At 46.7% G+C, this 17,908-nt stretch overlaps 1 protein-coding gene across 1 annotated transcript in view; it reads left to right on the top strand.

Moving 5' to 3' along the window:
* The window catches only part of LOC144807225 (7-dehydrocholesterol reductase-like), a 195,532-nt gene that overhangs the window by 13,206 nt on the left and 164,418 nt on the right, over positions 1-17,908 (top strand). The window lies entirely within an intron of this gene.

Genomic DNA, 17,908 nt, shown 5'->3' with positions numbered 1-17,908 from the left:
AAAAGCCCACTAGACACCAGGGATTGAATTATATTTATAAAGGAAGCGACCCCTTGGGCAAGGGTCGCTTCCTTAGGGGGAAAAAAAATTCAGACTTTTCTGCCCCCCCTGGGGCAGATCGGCCGTTTTTTGGGCCGATCTGCACCCAGGGGGGGCAGAAAAGCCCACTAGTCACCAGGGATTTGTTTACAATTGGAAAGGAAGCGACCCCTTGGGGAAGGGTCACTTCCTAGTAGCCCTTATTTTTTTTTAGACTTGTCTGCCCCCCCTGGGGGCAGAACAGCTGTTTTTTGGGCCGCATCTGGACCCAGGGGGGGTAGAAAAGCCCACTAGACACCAGGGATTTTATTATATTTATAAAGGAAGCGACCCCTTGGGCAAGGGTCGCTTCCAGGGGGCATTATAAATATTGTAGACTGTTCTGCCCCCCCTGGGGGCAGATCGGCTGTTTTTTTTACCGTTTCTGGACCCAGGGGGGGATAGAAAAGCCCACTAGACTCCAGGGTTTTTTTTTTATAGGGAGCGACCCCTTGGCCAATGGTTACTTCCTTGGGCCCATTTGTTTTAAAAAGTATGTTCTGCCGTGTCTTTCTTTGGCCTCTCTGCTCTCCGTAGTGTTGCTTCCAGGGGGCCCACGTTTATAATGATTTATAATCTTCCCCCCTTGGGGACAGACACCCCATTTGTGACATACCCATGTGACAAATCCTGTTGTAATGTGTGTTGTTTTTGTTTCTTCTAATGTGTATTGTTTTTTTTCTCTTTAGATTGTTGCAGTGTGCGGTTCCGTTACTGGTGGTTCTGTTGTTCTGCTGTTTCTGTAGTTGCATGTGTTTGGTAAGAGACCTCTTTTTTGTTCAATTGTAATGTAATTGTTTATTTTGCAAAGTGTGTAGTAATACGAGTATGTTTGGCTTCTGTTTGTTGTGATTGTAAAACATGTTTTGCATTTGTTTTTGATGTGTCCTTCTGTAGATGTAAGTTTTTTTTTTCTTCTTTCTAGTGGGATATCGTTGCCTATTTGCTGTGTCTTTGCAGAGTAGGTGCTGGTGAGTGTAGGTGTGTCTTGTAAGTGAATTGTATATTTTTTCTAAATATAGTTTTTTGTGAAAAAGGCTTACATTTTTTATCTTACTTTGCGCAGTGTTGGGGTTGTTGAGTTGTTTGTGCAGACTACTTTATTTGTAAGGATAATGGCTAGCCGCTGGATTACTGCTCAGCAAGTTGTTGGAATGCTTTTTGATTCTTCCTCTGACCATGGTCCAGAGACTGACTCTGATTCTGAGCCAGAGGTGGGAGGTGAAGATTCAGGTAGTGAGTTTTCTCTACACATGGCTTCATCTGATGATTAAGACACTTTGAGTGCTGATGAAGCTACTTTTGGTGTGGTTGATGTGCCTGTGGTTGCGGAGGACATTGCTGTGCCTGTGGTTGCGGAGGACATTGCTGTGCCAATAGTGCGGCAAGAGACATCTGGGCTGCAGCCTGGGGCTGCTAGACTTCCAGTTGGTGTAGTGAGACAAGAGGCAGCTGGGCGGCAGCCTGCGGCTGCAAGACTTGACGATGAAAGTTCTGACCTCTGGGTTGCACCAGGCATGGTGCAGCCGGCATTGCCTGAATTTACTGGTGTTCCAGGGTGTAGGGTGAACACTGAAAACTTTTTTCCTATTGATTTTTTCAAGTTGTTTATGGATGATGTGTTTTTGGCAGAGATTGTAGAGCAGACTAATTTGTATGCTGAAATTTTTTTGAGGGTGAACAGTGCCAGCCTTAAGCCCCATGCTAGAGCTACCCGGTGGACTCCCACAAATTTGGAGGAGATGAAAAAGTTTTTAGGTTTAACTTTTTTGATGGGCTTGCTTAGGAAACCATCAATGGCTTCATATTGGTCTACTAGTCCCTTGATGGCAACAGCTATATTTACGGCAGTCATGAGTCGTGATAGGTATTTGCTTCTGCTTCGGATGATGCATTTTGTTGACAATAGCCTTGCTTTTGCCACGAGATCACCCTGATTGTGACCGTCTTTTCAAGATTCGGCCTGTCATTGATCATTTTGTTGATCGATTTTCTGAGATCTTTTATCCTGGGAAAGAAATTCCAGTGGATGAGTCTTTGCTGTTGTTCAAGGGCCGCTTGGTATTTCGGCAATACATTCCTAGTAAGAGGGCACGCTATGGAATCAAACTGTATATGCTGTGTGACAATGAGACTGGATATGTCTCTAATTTCAGGGTGTACACTGGTAAGGAATCCAGGATTAACCCCCCTGGTTGTCCGTCGACTTTTGGAGTGACTGAGAAAATTGTGTGGTAACTTGGTCGTGGATTTTTTAACAAAGGCCATCATTTGTATGTCGATAACTTCTACACTGGTGTGCGGTTGTTCAGGGAATTGGCCAAAGTGGACACTGTTGCTTGTGGCACAATCCGCTCAAACTGTAAAAGATTCCCAAAAGAACTTGTTTGTCGAAAGCTTGCTCGGGGACAGTGCAGTGCATTGCGTTGTGAGGAGCTTCTAGCTGTGAAGTTTTCAGACAGGAGAAATGTCTACATGTTGACTACAATACATGATGAAAGCACTGAACCGGTGACTGTTTGGGGTCAGGTTGCAGAAGTGCGCAAACCTGTGTGCATACTGCGCTACAATAAGTACATGGGTGGTGTTGACACAGTAGATCAGAGGTTGGAACCGTATGCTGCTCTTTGTAAGGCTTACATTTGGTACAAGAAGTTGGCTATCCATCTTTTCCACTTGGCAACCTTTAATGCTTTAGTTGTGTTCCAGAAATCTTGTCCCCAGTCAAAGATGACTTTTGTAAAGTTTCAGGAGTCTGTAATAGGCAGCCTTGTTTTAGTGGAACAGGCAAGTGTTCCTAGAGTTGGAGTGGTGGAGGATGTTGCCAGATTGAAAGATCGCCACTTTCCTGATACAATTCCTCCTACAATCTCAAAAGACTTTCCCAGTCGGAGATGTAGAGTCTGTTGGCGAAGAGGTTTGCGGAAGGAGGTTCGTATGTACTGCCCCGATTCCCCTTCAAACCCCGGGCTGTGTGTACCTGCTTGTTTTAAATTGTACCACACGCAAAATAATTTTTGGGAGTATCAATGAGTGGTAAAGTGAACTGGTTGGTCTTATTGTTCAGTTTCAAAGTTTGCATTTGTGTAGTCTTTTTAGATTTAGTTGTTGAGTTAGTATATTTGTATCAATTTGCAATTTGTTTTTGTTTTTCTTTCATTGTCACTATTGTCAAATCCACCAGCTTTTGCAAGAGGGGTTACCTGGGTTTTTGGCCCCGTGCTAGACGGCCATCTAGGGAAACCTACCAAACCCACACATTTCTGAAAAGTAGACACCCGGGGGCTTCCAAGGAGGTATGGCTTGCGTGGATCCACCAACGTTCCTTTACCCAGAATCCCTTGCAAACCTCAATTTTAGCTGAAAAAAAACAGTTTTTTCACACTTTTTTGTGTGGGAAAGCGTGGCATCACTGGGCTCACACAAATTACCCCCCACCCAGCGTTCCGCCAGGTCTCCCGATAAAAATGGTACCTCACTTGCGTGGGTAGACATAGTGGCTGCAACAGGAAAAGGCCCAATTCGTACGGTGGAGACTTAAAAATTACCTTTAGTAAAACTATCTTATTTTTTGAGCCTTTGGCCCGGGGCTTGGCGGGCATCGTTGGAAACTACCAAACCCAAACAGTTCTGAAAACTAGACACCCGGGGGAGTCCAGGGAGGTATGGCATGCGTGGGTCCCCCAATGTTTTCCTACCCAGAAACCCTTGCAAACCTTACATTTAGGTTAAAAAACCCACTTTTCCATACATTTTTGGGTGGGATCTCCCTACCGGCACAAATGTCCTACCACCCAGCGTTCCCCTTGTTCATCTGAGTAAAATGATACCTCACTTGTGTGGGTGGGCCAAAGGCCTGTGACTAAGGTAGGGGGGCTTAATTTGTCAAACTTAAATACTACTTTTTTCAAAATTCATTTTTAGCCTGTTCTGCTTTGGGGCACCCACACAAGTGAGGTATCCTTTTACTCGGGAGTACAAGGGGAAACGCTGGGTGGTAGGACATGTGTGCCGGCATGGAGATCCCACGCAAAAAAGTTTGGAAAAGTGATATTTTTACCTAATTTTAAGGTTTGCAAGGAATTCTGGGTAGGAAAACATTGGGGGACCCACGCATGCCATACCTCCCTGGACTCCCCCGGGTGTCTAGTTTTCAGAACTGTTCGGGTTTGGTACTTTCCAAAGAACACCACCGAGCCCCGGGCCAAAAACTCAGGTCCTCCCCCCCAAAAATCAAGCTAGTTTTGCTATAGGTTATTTTAAATTCTCCACCGTACGATTTGGACCTTTTCCTGTTGCAGCCACTATGCCTACCCACGCAAGTGAGGTACCATTTTTTTGGGGAGACCTGGGGGAACGCTGGGTGGGTAGAAATTTGTTGATCCACGCAGATTCCAGAACTTTCCACCACAGAAATGTGAGGAAAATGTGTTTTTTTGTCAAATTCTTAGCTTTGCAAGGGATTCTGGGTTACAAAACCTGGTGGTAGGCAGTCGAGTCACCCCATCCTGAATTCCCCTGGGTGTCTACTTTTCAAAAATGTATAGGTTTGATAGGTTTCCCTAAAGTGTCCAGAACAGCAACGGCTGCAATCTTCAAGCTGAATCCGGCGGGGAACACCATCCGCCATTCCCACAGAAACGGATTGATTGACAAGCACCTTCCCATTGTGAAGGAGGTGCTTTAGTAAGTTCCGCCCTGAGCCTCCTTGTGTCTTGCCCCTTGGCATGCTGGTAGCTGTAGTTTTTCGGATTTTTTCCCTCATATCATGTCAGACAGGCAAACAGCGGAGTCTACGAGGATGGTATGGTTGTAGCCCCCTCGACAACAATATCGCTACAATACATATCGCTTTATTCATGCAGCGAATTGCCCCAGTGAAAGATAATACTGCTGTTGCACATCTGCTCTCCACCCACCCCACAATCTGGCGCATTAGACATATTGGTGTTAACCAACACCATCCCTTTGCCTAATTTAGTTCATGGTATCGTGCAAGGTATCTTGAATTTTACAGAAGTCTGACGTTGAGAGAAGTACAGCACCAAATGAGAAAATTTAGAAACCACTAATGCCTAGATGGAGAATATTGTGGACATTTAATGCGGAAATTTTTTTTTATTCAAAAACCTGACTAACAATCTATTTTTTCCAGCCTGTTGTTCTCAGTTGAAACATCTATGTAATTAGACTTGTACTTAAGAAAACACATTTTAAAGCATTTTTCACTTGTGGGGAATTCTTAAAACTATGATGCACTGACTGCGTGTTTCACTAACTGCCTCACAGGGCTCATTCATTTATTGAGGCAAGCATTGTGGCTGGAAAAAGTAAATGTTACAATATTTAACATCAAATTATATCACTAGACAAGCGTTTTGTTTTGTCTTATTATATTAGTACATATAATAGAATGTTACCTTGATACAGATACTATATTTCACAGACACACTAATACAGAGACACACACTTTCACCCACAGACAATCGCTCTCACCCATATGCAGATAATATTTTTTAAAGTTCTCATTTGGCTCACCCTCTCCTTATTTCCTGCACAGGTCCCGTTTGGACAGTTACTCTCTTCTGATTCCGGCGCTGAAAGGAACGCAATTACCAGGCTTCACTCTGTTTGCTCGCCCACCCTTTCCCAACTCTGTGTCGAGTAGGGATAGGGTGTAGTGACAAGCTGAATGACGTGCAGCCATGGGCACTGCAGGGTTTAAGCCTGCAGCGCCCATGGCTAACTATATTAGTGACGTCTATTTACGTCACATATACAGGAGGCATGGAGGAGTGACAGGGCCCGAAGGCCAGGGATGGAATTTCTTCAGACATATCTGAAGGCTGGTGCAGACACCTTTGTGCGCCTGTGCCAGTCTTAAGAGAGAGCCTGTTGCTGATGAATAGTAGGAGCTTTGCATTTTTCTTTCGTTATACCAAGAGTGAACAGTATATTAATATTCATTCTTGGCATAACAAAAATAAATACAAAGTGTGCCTGAAAACAAGCGGGGCACAGCCCTTTCACGCATTCACAGGAACCGCCACTGCTGTCACGGCAAGACCTGTCTGGATCCCAAAATTCGGGGATCTGGTCAAAGAGAAAATTGCAAACAAAAAGGAATTTGAACCATCATACAGAAAAACTGTACCAGTCCTTGCAGTACAAGGTACAAGACCTGTACTTTTGCCGCCTCTTGCCGGGAAAAAGTAGAAAAGATTAGTCTCAATCAAACCATACTATGTGGCCAATACTGAGCAGTAGGCCTTGTGGACTTCACAATAGCAGAAACCCTTCTCTTGCTACAATCCAAGAAGTTCAAACAGAAGGACTCATCACGTTTGAAGAGGCACCCGTACGGAGTGAAGGACATAGCAACAACACTATGGAACTCGTTCCTTTTGAACCCGAATTTCAACTTCAAAATTAAACTCAAAATAACAACGAGGTTGTAATTAGACCTAATACAGAAATCTACATCAACATAACTTGTCAAGAACAAAAAGCGATTTCAACTAATTCCTACAATTGATCGAACTGCTTCTGGCTATTTCATGAACTTTGATACGTTTTCATTGGATCCAAGTGAACCGGAGCCTACGCCAGCCAAACAACTATACAAGCAATAAATCAAGAACTTTCTTCACTTTCTTCAAAAGACATACTTGGTATCTCCTTGGATTGAACTCTGGTAATTACTGGGATACTGTTTTTTCTTTTCTGGCTTGGCTTAGTACTAACTTTTAGCAAGCTTATTAACCCTTTGCGTGCGTCGGACGGCCCCCGGCCGTATGACGTCACGGTGGGCGTGTGCGGATGACAGCCGGGGGCCGTCCTGACCACGCCCAGTAATAAATCACCCGCGCCGCAGCGGAATTCCAGCCGCGGTCAACGGGTTAATGGACGATATCTTCAACAGAGCACTGCAGCCAAAAAGGTCAACATACTACAGAAGCCACATCCATCATCACATCATGAACAAAGAGACTTGTCATCAGTGAACATAACAGCAGTTCCTATACCGGATGGTATAATATGGGACCAGGTAGATTTTAACATATTCGACCCGACCAAACTTTTGAAAATTAATCATGTATTTAAAATTTCATTAAGTGATATCATTACCTCCAGTACATTTTATGATGAGGAAGGGGTAACAGTAGATGACATTTTACGGTACAAGACACAAACATCTGTCATAAGCCTGTAGTTGAATGGCAACAAGGCGGAGGTGCTTGTGGTGGGGAGGGCCCCGACGATATGGTCCTCTGCTTGGTGGCCCCAGAATCTGGGGACTACGCCCACTCTATGTGCGCAGGCAAAGAATCTGGGAGTGTGGTTGGACACCAACCTTTCCTTTGACTACCAAACCAGGCGGGTGGCAGGCGCCTGTTTTGGAGTCTTGAAGGTCCTTCGGAAAACATTGGATTTGCTGTATACGGTGGCCAGGAAGACTATGGTCCATGCCCTGGTGACGTCTTTATCTGGGTGCGACAACTAAGTGTATGCTCCGACTCCAGGGAGTGCAGAATGTGATAGCACGCCTAATTTTAATGCGCCCGAGAAGACCTTCGGCGAAGGCAGCACGGCCTGTGCTACATTGGCTGCCTATAAGGGAAAGAGTCCTATTTAAGGCACTGTGTATATGTCATCGGATCATGTTGGGGACTGCTGCATCATACCTGTCTGATCTACTTACCCCCTATGTCCCAACATGCCAGCTGAGATCAGGCGGGTGGGCCTGGTGTATGTGCCCGCTGTCAAGAGAGCGAGGATGGGTGGACGGTCTATTCGCCTACTGGATGCCCAGCAATGGAACGCTCTCCGTGTGGGTCTCCGGATGGCGGTCCAGGAGAGCTGCTTTAGGAAAAAATATAAAAACCTATCTTTTCTGCCGGGATAGTCAGGGCGGGAGGTGACAGTAGTATAATTCTGGGCAACGGTACCGCAGCGCGGGGACACACTGGCCGAGTGTAACCATGCGCTATACAAATGTGCCTATTATTATTAATATTATAAGAAATTCCTGGACATCACCGAGTGATTCAGTATCCATGGGCCAGACCCACGTTATGTACAGAGAGAACACCCGGGGGTAGTGACGTCCTATAGTGTTGGGAAGTTGTGCCTCGATTGGCTAGAAACCAACACTCACAGAAGTAAAACAACACTTATCTTTACTCTCACAAGACATGGAACTTAGGGATTTTTTACTAGTCTCCGGAAAACAACTTCAGAAATGTTTCATATATACTGGCATTTCTGCTGCTTATAATGAACACTTGAAGATTTCCCAACAAGAGGTCACTGAGAGAATATGGGAAATAGACCGTATCAACTTAGGGAAAGCATTAGCTGTCGTAGATAATGGGTTAACAATTTTGAGCTCCAGGATTTATTCATTGGGCAACATTGTATCTACTGCTATAGACAAACTGGAACAAGAATGTTTTGCAGTGAAGAATGCGTGTTAGACATCTGTCTAACACACGAGACGGAGACACCTGCGGACTTGAACATGAGGCTGGAACTGCTGAGGTTCCACGCTCTGCTGTTTCTGCAGTGTAGTCCTATCCTGATGAATGCATTCCTTGAAAACCCGCAGATGCCTTTTGCAACAAACGTGGTGAGCATCAGCGCTGACCAATGTTCCCTCTCATTTTTTTCCTCTGTGTGCGGCAGTGGAGGGTCTCTGTGCGCTGCCACCATGGCTATGTGCGCCAGGAACCGAACCTCGCATGTCTGCCGCGCCAAATGCCACTCGTTTCTGGTGCCCTCCTGCCCTCTATCCCACTCGTCTTTGGTGCCCTCCTGCCCTCTGCCCCACTCGTTTTTGGTGCCCTCCTGCCCTCTGTCCCACTCATTTTTGGTGCCCTTCTGCCCTCTGCCCAACTTGTTTTTGGTGTCCTCCTGCCCTCTGCCCCACTCGTTTTTGGTGCCCTCCTGCCCTCTGTCCCACTCATTTTTGGTGCCCTCCTGCCCTCTGTCCCATTTGTTTTTGGTGCCCTCCTGCCCACTGTCCCACTAGTTTCTGGTGCCCTCCTGCCCTCTGTCCCACTCGTTTTTGGTGCCCTCCTGCCCTCTGCCCCACTCATTTTTGGTGCCCTCCTGCCCTCTGCCCAACTCGTTTTTGGTGCCCTCCTGCCCTCTGCCCAACTCGTTTTTGGTGCCCTCCTGCCCTCTGTCCAACTCGTTTCTGGTGCCCTCCTGCCCTCTGTCCCACTCGTTTGTGGTGCCCTCCTGCCCTCAGCCCCACTCATTTTTGGTACCCTCCTGCCCTCTGTCCCACTCGTTTTTGGTGCCCTTCTGCCCTCTGCCCAACTTGTTTTTGGTGTCCTCCTGCCCTCTGCCCCACTCGTTTTTGGTGCCCTCCTGCCCTCTGTCCCACTCGTTTTTGGTGCCCTCCTGCCCTCTGCCCCACTTGTTTTTGGTACCCTCCTGCCCTCTGCCCCACTCGTTTTTGGTGCCCTTCTGCCCAACTTGTTTTTGGTGTCCTCCTGCCCTCTGCCCCACTCGTCTTTGGTGCACTCCTGCCCTCTGCCCAACTCGTTTTTGGTGCCCTCCTGCCCTCTGTCCCACTCGTTTTTGGTGCCCTTCTGCCCTCTGTCCCACTCGTTTTTGGTGCCCTCCTGCCCTCTGCCTAACTCGTTTTTGGTGTCCTCCTGCCCTCTGTCCCACTCGTTTCTGGTGCCCTCCTGCCCTCTGCCCCACTCGTTTTTGGTGCCCTCCTGCCCTCTGCCCCACTCGTGTTTCTGCCCAACTCGTTTTTGGTGCCCTCCTGCCCTCTGCCCCACTCGTTTTTGGTGCCCTCCTGCCCTCTGTCCCACTCGTTTTTGGTGCCCTCCTGCCCACTGCCCCACTCGTTTTTGGTACCCTCCTGCCCTCTGCCCAACTCGTTTTTGGTGTCCTTCTGCCCTCTGCCCAACTCGTTTTTGGTGTCCTCCTGCCCTCTGCCTCACTCGTTTTTGGTGCCCTCCTGCCCTCTGTCCCACTCGCTTCTGGTGCCCTCCTGCCCTCTGTCCCACTCGTTTTTGGTGCCCTCCTGCCCTCTGCCTCACTCGTTTTTGGTACCCTCCTGCTCTCTGCCCCACTCGTTTTTCGTACCCTCCTGCCCTCTGCCCAACTCGTTTTTGGTCCCCTTCTGCCCTCTGCCCCACTCGTTTTTGGTGCCCTCCTGCCCTCTGCTACAACTCGTTCTTGGTGCCCTCCTACCCTCTGCTCAACTCGTTTTTGGTGCCATCCTGCCCTCTGTCCCACTCGTTTTTAGTGCCCTCCTGCCCTCTGCCCAACTCGTTTTTGGTGCCCTCCTGCCCTCTGCCCAACTCGTTTCTGGTACCCTCCTACCCTCTGTCCCACTCGTTTCTGGTGCCCTCCTGCCCTCTGTCCCACTCGTTTCTGGTGCCCTCCTTCCCTCTGCCCCACTCGTTTTTGGTGCCCTTCTGCCCTCTGCCCAACTCGTTTTTGGTGTCCTCCTGCCCTCTGCCCCACTCATTTTTGATGCCCTCCTGCCCTCTGCCCAACTCGTTTTTGGTGCCCTCTGTCCCACTCGTTTTTGGTGCCCTCCTGCCCTCTGCCCCAATCATTTTTGGTGCCCTCCTGCCCTCTGTCCCACTCATTTTTGGTGCCCTTCTGCCCTCTGCCCAACTCGTTTTTGGTGTCCTCCTGCCCTCTGCCCCACTCGTTTTTGGTGCCCTCCTGCCCTCTGTCCCACTCATTTTTGGTGCCCTCCTGCCCTCTGTCCCACTCGTTTTTGGTGCCCTCCTGCCCTCTGTCCCACTCGTTTCTGGTACCCTCCTGACCTCTGTCCCACTCGTTTTTGGTGCCCTCCTGCCCTCTGTCCCACTCGTTTCTGGTGCCCTCCTGCCCTCTGTCCCACTCGTTTTTGGTGCCCTCCCTCCCTCTGCCCCACTAATTTTTGGTGCCCTCCTGCCCTCTGCCCAACTCGTTTTTGGTGCCCTCCTGCCCTCTGCCCTACTCGTTTCTGGTGCCCTCCTGCCCTCTGTCCCACTCGTTTCTGGTGCCCTCCTGCCCTCAGCCCCACTCATTTTTGGTACCCTCCTGCCCTCTGTCCCACTCGTTTTTGGTGCCCTTCTGCCCTCTGCCCAACTTGTTTTTGGTGTCCTCCTGCCCTCTGCCCCACTCGTTTTTGGTGCCCTCCTGCCCTCTGTCCCACTCATTTTTGGTGCCCTCCTGCCCTCTGCGCCACTTGTTTTTGGTACCCTCCTGCCCTCTGCCCCACTCGTTTTTGGTGCCATTCTGCCCTCTGCCCAACTCGTTTTTGGTGTCCTCCTGCCCTCTGCCCCACTCGTCTTTGGTGCACTCCTGCCCTCTGCCCAACTCATTTTTGGTGCCCTCCTGCCCTCCGTCCCACTCGTTTTTGTGCCCTTCTGCCCTCTGTCCCACTCGTTTTTGGTGCCCTCCTGCCCTCTGCCCAACTCGTTTTTGGTGTCCTCCTGCCCTCTGTCCCACTAGTTTCTGGTGCCCTCCTGCCCTCTGCCCCACTCGTTTTTGGTGCCCTCCTGCCCTCTGCCCCACTCGTGTTTCTGCCCAACTCGTTTTTGGTGCCCTCCTGCCCTCTGCCCCACTCGTTTTTGGTGCCCTCCTGCCCTCTGCCCCACTCGTTTTTGGTGCCCTCCTGCCCTCTGTCCCACTCATTTTTGGTGCCCTCCTGCCCACTGCCCCACTCGTTTTTGGTACCCTCCTGCCCTCTGCCCAACTCGTTTTTGGTGTCCTTCCGCCCTCTGCCCAACTCCTTTTTGGTGTCCTCCTGCCCTCTGCCCCACTCGTTTTTGGTGCTCTCCTGCCCTCTGCCCCACTCGTTTTTGGTGCCCTCCTGCCCTCTGTCCCACTCGTTTCTGGTGCCCTCCTGCCCTCTGCCTCACTCGTTTTTGGTACCCTCCTGCCCTCTGCCCAACTCGTTTTTGGTCCCCTTCTGCCCTCTGCCCCACTCGTTTTTGGTGCCCTCCTGCCCTCTGCCCCAACTCGTTCTTGGTGCCCTCCTGCCCTCTGTTCAACTCGTTTTTGGTGCCATCCTGCCCTCTGTCCCACTCGTTTTTAGTGCCCTCCTGCCCTCTGCCCAACTCGTTTTTGGTGCCCTCCTGCACTCTGCCCAACTCGTTTCTGGTGCCCTCCTGCCCTCTGCCCAACTCGTTTCTGGTGCCCTCCTGCCCTCTGTGCCACTCGTTTCTGGTGCCCTCCTGCCCTCTGTCCCACTCGTTTCTGGTGCCCTCCTGCCCTCTGTCCAACTTATTTTTGTTGCCCTCCTTCCCTCTGCCCCACTCGTTTTTGGTGCCCTTCTGCCCTCTGCCCAACTCGTTTTTGGTGTCCTCCTGCTCTCTGCCCCACTCGTTTTTGATGCCCTCCTGCCCTCTGCCCAACTCGTTTTTGGTGCCCTCCTGCCCTCTGTCCCACTTGTTTTTGGTGCCCTCCTGCCCTCTGTCCCACTCGTTTTTGGTGCCCTCCTTCCCTCTGCCCCGCACTCCCTCATGGCACCACAAGCTCTCCCCGCCTCCTTACCTACATGCCTACATGCTCTGCTTCATTCGCGCTTCATTCGCGCCGCTCGCTACTTTCACAGCGGCCGGCGGCGCCGCGTCCTGACCGTGTGCGCGCTGAGGTCAGGAGCGGTGCGCGCGCGCGCGCCCTAGAGGGAACAGTGGCGCTGACACCTGCACTAGCGCTACAACTAGCACCACTGGGCAAACAGGTATCGACTACAGCAGTGGTTCCCAAACTTTTGGCACCTGAGAACCCCTATTGATTCACCACTGGAAGCCGGGGACCCTCAAGCAATTTGTATGATTTAAATTTCAAACATTAAAACAGTAATTCAAAAACAATAAACATGCGTGTGCACACAAAACAAATACTCAAATTACTAAGGATTTTAGTATTTTATATTGAAAGAATTTGCAAAAAATGGGAAGGTTAGTGCTGCATCTTCGTGACTAACTTTTAAATGGTTTGTTTTATTTCGCAGTACAAGGCTCCTGCCAAGGCCAGACTGGAAACCCAAAGCAGCCCTGGCAAATGTTTTCAGACCAGTCCCCATATAGTGCACACCAAGTGAGCATGACCACTACAAAGGGGGCTTTGGAAGGCTCTTCCCCAAGAAAATTTAGGAAACAATGGTGCATTCTACAACACATTTATCATGATATATTGAATTGTTTCAGCTATTAAAGAATAGTAAATGATGACCTTACTATGCACCAGGATACCACAATCTATGTTGGGGTTCTTCAATGATTCCCTTATTATCACCCTCCAACAGTGCCTCTTATCTCTCCACAGCCCTTCTTTCACATGTATTTCAATTGTTTTATAGCATCTCTCATACCATTGTAGGATGTCAGAGCACTCTACATCACACACATATAGGGGCAGATTTACTAGCCCCTTGCACCATAGGTGTGTCACAAAAAGTGACGCATCTGTGGCACATTTTAATGCCCCATATTTCCAAGGACAGGAAAAGCCATCCTGTGTGACGTTTCCTAGTCTTGTAAATATGGCCCATTTGCACACAGCACTTTGCATAAAAGGGGTATTCCATGGGTGTTGCTGTGGATGTTCCCGCACAACACCCATGCAACCAGACACATTTCCCAATTTACAAGATATCGTAAATCTGGAAATGTGTCTGAATGCTACGCCTCCCCAGCGGAGGCATAGGGAGGTGCAAAAAGTAGAAATGTATTTATTTCTACACGTTTTAACCTGTTTCTATGAGTGTTGCATTCTCCAGCATGCATAGAAAGAGGAAATCACCTCTGGTGATTTTCTATGTACAGGAAGGTGTCCCTTCCTGCACATAAACAATCATCTGTAAAACACTGATGTTTTGCAAGTTCTATGTGTGCTAATGCAGCACCCTTATAAGTTGAAAAATGCCATTTCTGATTGTTTATGTGCTGGTAGGGAACCTTTCCTGCATAGAAACAATCTCCCCACAACGCGGGCATCCTTGCACCATTGTACAAGGGTGCCTGTGCAGGCATATGGCAGCAGTTTGTGCACCAGCGCAGGAGGAAGCACAGAGATGCAACATATTGTTGTAAATATATTGTATCCCTGTGCTTTTAAAGTAACTCAGTGTGGCGCAGCCAAATGGCTTGCGGCACACACTGAGTCACTTTCCTTGTAAATCTACCCCATAGAGACAATGAATTATACATGCAAATCAGTGTATAGAAAATGTTACATAAGGCAAATGCGACTACAAGGTGTAGGTTTCACATGTCATTCATACTGGTAGGCATTTTTAAAGAGTGCTTGGTCTGGAGCAGCACAAACTCAGGATTCAGAACATAACACAGTGGTTATCATTGACTTTAACAATAAAAATGTATTTACACCCTTACAAACCTTTTTAGCAGCATTAGGATAATGAAAGACTTGGAAAAAACATATGTTTCTGACTTGTACCATGCAGTTTTCAAGCAGCTCTATGCTGACAGTTAATAGGTCACTGTGCTAGATTACGATTGTCACTTATGAACTGCACAGCAACAAAATAATCTCTGTGACAAAAGCAGTAACCCACTAGCCTATGCACATAAAACATTTTTTAAATGCATGGTACACATTCTTTGCAGTAGGCATATTAACCCTCTGTGTTACATTAGATAAGTCAAAGCTGCCACTGGACAAAACTCTCATCTCTCTCCAGCAGGTACATTATTCACTGATGTTATCTTGACACTTTAATTGTTGCTGGAAAACTGCTAATTTACAAGGAACTTTGTTGTGCTTTTAAAATTGCTGCCTGAGGCCCACCTGGGAATGTGTCATGGACCACAGTTTGGGAAACACTGTCCTAGAGTAATTCTGTGTGCAGGTGACAGTTGACTTGTAATCATTATGCTCCACACAACTTTTTGGTTTTGCTGGGAAAAAAGATTGTATGTAGTAGCCTTGAGAGAATTGTGTCAGCAAAATTATGTATACTTAATATAGAGGAGTGTGTGCGCCAGGCACAGCCTATGTAAGCGTGCTTGCTTTGCTTCAGAAAATGGGATATCTGTAAAGTTTTCACTAGAGTATGAAGGGTGCGGGTAGTATGATCTTTAGCACTTTAGACTTTGGTTGTATTAAGCAAATTGTGTCTTTTTTTACAAATGTTGCATAGAATGTGCACTGGTCTTAGTAGATTCTTTTGAATACTCTGTGGTGTATTTCTTATGAGAGTTTCAGTGTTTGCAAACAGTATACAATGAATCTCTCCATGGAGTAAACACTGTTTACAGTACTCAGTCCCCTACTGAAATCAACTTCATTTTGTAATGTAGGTTTTGTATGTGTCCCCTGGCAATCCCCCGGTGCGCCGCATGGGCGGGGGCTGGTTTTGAGCCCCTGGGGGGCGTTTTTGTTACAGGGCCATTTTTGCAGCAAAGTTGCAAAATCGGCCCTGTAACAAAATCAGCCGAAAACCTTTCGGCCCTGGCAAAGAGCTTGGGGCGGCCGAGCACTTTGCCAGAGCCGGTTTTGGTTCCCAGTCCGGCCCTGGTCTGGGGTTTCATACAGATAAAAGCTATCTATAGTTTGGCATTTGTTTTGGAATTGGCATTCGCTATTTTGGCTTTCTGTGAACAGTTATATACAGATTGAACACCCTTCGAAATCAGGATTTCCCATATATCTGTGGTTGATTGTTATTATGTATGATGCTATATGGGTTATTGTTGCACATTATGTTATTTTCAACACCTAAAAGAGTTTCTGTGTTGGTAGTAATGATGCCTGGTCTCCTCTTGAGCTATTTTGTACTTACCATCAGACATTTAATGCCAAAGTCATTTATACAGAAATATGCATGAAAACAAAGCTTGGATGATATCATCAATGATGTCATTTGAGGTGTCATCAGTGATGGCATAATTGATGATATAGAACATGTCATGAGGGATGTCATTAGCCGTGCACGGTGGTGGTGCTAGCTATAGTTAGAGCTGCTCATTGTAACTGCTACATTTCAGGTTTTTTTTATTACAGCGTTAATGTTGTCAGTGGAAAATTCTATAACACAAAAAGACGATGGACGGATTACTGAACATTGTCAAACATCCACCCCAAGTCACAGACCTGGGTTAAACCCATAATTTTTTTGCTCTCCACGCCACCCTAATTTCGACCTAGCCATATGTAAAGCAGTCTTGACCCTGCTCCCCAAGGGAACAGTCCAGCCCCAACTGCCAGACCAGGTCTTCCCTGGACCGGAAAACAAGCATCCTGGGGGCGGTTTTAGGGAATCACTCATCAGCCAGTCAAGCTTGAAGTCAGTAGCATAGAAAGCATGGGACCCACTTCTGGGCATACCTTCCCACTTAGGGTGACTATAGCAACCCAAAAGGACAATGGACAGAATGCTGAACATTGTCAAATATTCACCCCCAGTCACAGATCTGGGTTAAATCCACCGTTTTTTCGTTTACCATGCAACCCAACTTTGGACCCATCCATTTGACAAATCAGTTGTGACTCTGCTACCCAGAAACACATGTCTAGAGATGTACAGCACTATCTGCACCAACTTTGCTGAAAAACTTCAGTCAATATTGAAGTAAGCGCTAACTGTGTACTGCATTTACCATAATGAAAAGGGGCAAACTATGCTGGGATGTGAGATAGTGTGTTACCAATCTCCTTCGACCTAATACTTTATTTGTTATTTCTTCTTGTACATTGATGAACCTTACTTAATTGACCATCTTCATCAATTGCAAACACTAACTCATTTCCCTACAAATAACTTTCCTAATTACAAAACGCTTCAGAACTGCAAGTGGGTTTCCACTCTCCCTGGAAAATACTGCAAAAGTTAATTTTAGTAAATGGTACCTTCTGTCAACATTTTTGTTTAGGGAATTAACTACTTCATCTAAACATTTCATTATCTTCATAATGAGAATAAATAGCTTTCTATTTAACACAAAGGCCTTATCTACTAGACAATTAAACTGTTTGTACTTTTTCAGGGCTCCTATGCATTTCACTATCTTGTTGCTTCTCATATTAAATGTGACTAATCTTCTTTGGAAGAACTTCTGAAGTTCTTTGAATTGCTCTTTCTTAAACTTGTCTAGTTGGTCTTGTCTTCTTCTGCCATTTTGTTCTGTTGAAAAACAATACGATTTCTTGTGACATGTGGAATTATAGAGATATTTTCAATACTAGTTACACCTGCACAAGAAAGTTTACCGGTTGTTATTAATATTTTTCATTAAAAAAATAAGCGCGCTTAATTAATTTCAAACTTTTTGTACCCATGTTTCCTTGCTCTGCATATGTTCCATATTTGGAATCTTGTTCATAGTAGCTTTGTTTTCTCTGCTTGCTTTTCTGCTGTTTTGTTGGTATTTGTAATCAACTACAACACCTAAAGAGAAAATAAAACACATGTAATATTAATTTGTGTTTCTCATAGAGTTAGTTAAAAAATCAAATTGATGTATAATTCAGATTAGAAGCAAGAGTCTTTTTACTGACACATTTAAACAGACTGAAGAGGGTGTTTGGTTCAGTTCACAAACAGCTACGTGTCTGCTGACAGTTCTAAAGAGGAGAAAAGATGTATGTAGAAGGATGCATGGAAACATTAGGCGTTCCTTTATCACAGTTTAACAGGGCACTGCTTCTGTACTGTTCACTTTGATGAGAAAGAGGTAACTTTTCTTATAAGGTTATATATGCTAAATGCTTCTTTTTTTAAACAACTTGACCTCTCTGTTCAGATATGTGTTCATAGTGAAAACTGCTTGTGAAAAGCTTTACTGAGAAAGCCATCCCTCTCCAAAGATGTTTTCTCTTAGTGAATAGGGTGTTTAGT

The sequence above is a fragment of the Lissotriton helveticus genome, unplaced genomic scaffold (assembly GCF_964261635.1).
Source record: "Lissotriton helveticus unplaced genomic scaffold, aLisHel1.1 SCAFFOLD_859, whole genome shotgun sequence".
Lineage (NCBI taxonomy): Eukaryota > Metazoa > Chordata > Amphibia > Caudata > Salamandridae > Lissotriton > Lissotriton helveticus.
Note: the sequence above shows the minus strand (reverse complement) of the source record. Positions and strands in the feature narration are given on the sequence as shown.